This window comes from Microtus ochrogaster, unplaced genomic scaffold (assembly GCF_000317375.1).
Source record: "Microtus ochrogaster isolate Prairie Vole_2 unplaced genomic scaffold, MicOch1.0 UNK66, whole genome shotgun sequence".
Taxonomy (NCBI): domain Eukaryota; kingdom Metazoa; phylum Chordata; class Mammalia; order Rodentia; family Cricetidae; genus Microtus; species Microtus ochrogaster.
The window spans coordinates 1,852,178-1,855,818 of NW_004949164.1; the positions used below are offsets into that span (position 1 = coordinate 1,852,178).

General features: G+C 38.4%; 2 protein-coding genes across 2 annotated transcripts in view; both read left to right on the forward strand.

Annotated features, from left to right (window-relative positions):
• The window catches only part of LOC102002731 (histone H3.1), a 69,201-nt gene that overhangs the window by 17,999 nt on the left and 47,561 nt on the right, over nt 1-3,641 (forward strand). The window lies entirely within an intron of this gene.
• The window catches only part of LOC101990310 (histone H4-like), a 16,427-nt gene that overhangs the window by 12,300 nt on the left and 486 nt on the right, over nt 1-3,641 (forward strand). The window lies entirely within an intron of this gene.

The following is a 3,641-nucleotide window of genomic DNA, read 5'->3' on the forward strand; positions in this document are numbered from 1 at the left end:
AAGAAGAAGAAGAAGAAGAAGAAGAAGAAGAAGAAGAAGAAGAAGAAGAAGAAGAAGAAGAAGAAGAAGAAGAAGAAGAAGAAGAAGAAGAAGAAGTGAAGGCGGTGGGTTGCTTTGTGGCAGGCCAGGATTACACTGACTGTAACCCTACACTGACCCCTTGGGACACCCGCTTAGAGTCCTGTTCTTTGTTATGGGAATGTGCCTAACAGCTGTTGCAACTCACGGTCATCTCTGTTGTTATGGAAATAAGCCTAAACACCAGTTAATCCTGCTGAATAAACAGTTAGCTCCTAGTACCTTAAATTTCACTCCTCCCTAAGGGCACTGGTTAGTTAGTGCACTACTTATCTTTAGGGTTATTTGGAGGGCAGTGCTCTTTTTAAATTTTACCTTGTGTGATTTCACATCTCCTAACCAAACCTATTATTAACAAATCCTTTATAATGTCATTTCTATTATTTTGAATCTCTTCCAAACTAGTATGGCAAGCATAAAATCAAGGGAAGAGCTACTTAAAGATACTTATTTAGAGTCAGCAAAATAACCAGAAATACTAAGTCATCCATGACTTTATGACTACCTCAAGGACAGCAGGCCTACATGACAACTTGTTTGAACAACCCTACAATAAAAAAAATATATAGCTATTTTGTCTCATAAACTTTTGATATTATCAATTCTATTACTTCAAGTTTCTTCTCCATTAGTATCGTCTCTGTTTCTGCAGGAACTATATACTTTGCTCAACTTGTTGAGAGAGGATATCTTCTTGCCATCCCCATGATGTAGAAATATCTGATAATGAATGAAACAATACAATATGGTTTTTTAAAATGTTAAAATAATTTTAGATATTTTTCTTTAAACTTGCCAGAAATCACAAATCTTAAAACATTTTTTAATGGAGGAGCTAGAGAGATAGTTCAGCAATTAAGGACACTTAAAGCTTTTGTAGGGTTCAGTTCCCAGCACCCACATAGTGGCTTCAAACCATCTGTTCCAGGATGCCTAATCCTCTTCTGAACTTCCTAACTGTTGGGCATCAGGTATGCAGATGTTGCAGGTGCACAAAAAATATACCAATACAAAAAAAAATTATATGAATATAATAAAGTTAAAAAAATCTTATTAAACACTTAAACATGTGCCAGGCAGTGGTGACACACGCCTTTAATCCCAGCACTGGGAGGCAGAGGCGGGCAGATCTCTGTGAGTTCAAGGCCAATCTGGTCTACAAGAGTTAGTACCAGGACAGTCAGGGCTACACTGAAAAACCCTGTCACAAAAATAAATAAATAAATAAATAAATAAATAAATAAATAAATAAATAAATAAATAAAATTTAAAATAAAAACAAAACACCCTTAAAAATTTTAGATGGAAACAATACAAAATGCAATAACTGTCCTACTAGAATCAAGAAGTTACTATATTAGTGACAATATTTTATTTATTATACAGAAATAAAAAAATCAAGGCCAGTGGCCTGTTGATGCATCAGACACTGGAAACACATTCTGAGCATAAAAATTACTATTTGGGCTGTAGCTATATTTTAAAGCCAGCCCTGTGTTGAAGTCTTTTGGCTCTCCCCAACAAGGAAACATAAAAACCATACTGTCTAAGTTACACTAAATTTATATTCATCCAGAACACTTACAGCGGGCACTAGTGAGTATATTAAAGTCTTTAGAAGTCTTTGGAGGATACGATAATATTAATTAAATACCTTAACATTTTGAGCAAGAACTCCGGAAAAAATATTGGTGTCTTCAAAGACTGATTAGATGGTTAGAACTGCTGCCATGTGGAGACACTGGAGTCAGAGATGCAGGGCCAGAGACTACAGTTTATCCTGGGCTCTTTCATCTCCTCAATAGCCATTCCTTGCCCAGCACGGTGTTGGACCTAACCTTCTATGACTAACATATGAAATAACCTTATGGGATATATTAACTTAATAGAACCCTAATTTCCCACTAATCAAATGACTAAGAATGCAGTCGACTAACTTCTCAGGCCTGGCATTGGCTGTTCTCCATCTTGCAAGGATCTGATGAGTGTGTGTGACCGGGACACAGGAAAGAAACTGCTGGCATGACCTCTCCATGATAGGCCAAGATCTTCACTATAGAGAGGAGAGAGGGAAGCACCAGAGGCATCTGATGAGTCCAGAGCAGAGACGGAAAGATGTGGACTGAGCACAACCAGAGCTAGGGAAGAGGGGAGCAGTAGAGAACAGTTGAGATGTCCAGGACGCCGGAGACGGAAACTAGAGCACAGGCAGAGAGAGTAGGAGAAAATGAGACAGCAGCTGGGGGGGGGCAGGGGGGTGGGGGCCTAGGCTGAGAGATGGAGCTGAGCAACAGGGAATTTAGGGTAAAGGAGGAGGTGAGAAGGGTTGAAAAGCTAGTGGCGACTTTGAAATGTCTACCATGCACTTCTGATACTGTGGGAGCCTGGAGGCCAACATGGGAGTCCATATGCAGCCAGAGGTAGCCAGAGATCATTTCTGCCATAGGAAAGGAAACAGACTCCTTTTGGCAGATGGAAATGAGTTTGGCGAGTTCCTGAGGAATACTGCCTTTTATCTAACGGCCAGAATTCCTGTAATTCAGGCTGAGCTCATTTCTGGATATTATAAACTACCTATCTTTTGGAGCTTTAGGAAAATGAGTTTATTTTGGACCTGACAATGACCTCATATAAAAACAATTTTTAAAACCCCCTGAGTTATGATTTTCCTATTTCTGTTACGATAAAAAGGCTCACATTGCTACAAAAAGGGTACTAGATTCTAGAAAGAGTTACTTGAACATGGAATTTGGGATAACTGAAATATGTGTCTCTGGGGCCACGGTTACTCATATTTGGCTCCAGAATAAAGGATGTTATTCCCCTTTGATGAAAAAGTATTTTTTTAAATTTTTTACTTATCACGAATGTCCATCCTCTCGGGTAAAGCATTTGAATTTCATATTGTGGTCAGAATTATGTATTTTGTATACGAAAACATTCCATCAGCATGGTTCGGTTAAATGTGTGAGCTTTTGTTAAGTGCGTGAGATTTTTTAAAATGTATGCCCAGATAGTTAGGTCGAAATATTAACTATACAAAAAAGTTTTAAATTTTTTCTCCACGCCATTTAAAACTATTTCGCGGTACAGTCCCTGTGCCAAGAAATACTGATCAAATTAAAAGTAGTGGTAGTATTCAATGTGGGTCTGAAAATAGAAAATTCATATGATTTCTTGCGTAATTCGTAAATTTCTTTGCAATTGATTAAAATTTTTTCTATAAGCGCTTAAGAAATAAGCAGACATGACCATTTAGAAACTTTAGCTAGAGGAAATTATTTGAAATGCAGTCACTGTAGAGAAGGAACACAAGGTAATTCACAGCGGTGTGCGCCTTAGAAAGTGTGCACTGCCCGCCAGTGCTCTAAGCAGCTGCCTTTGGTGCTCTCTCTGGACCAGGTAACCGGTTGTTAGGGGGCCGCTCGGCTTTTTGTATTTTGCACAAAGTCAGTGTTATTGCTTGTGCGCTCGATTCTTCAACCTTAAAAGAGGATGAGGAGTTAGTTGCATTAGAAAGCACAGACAAGGAAACAAAAGCGCCTTTCTTTTTTTTTTTTTTT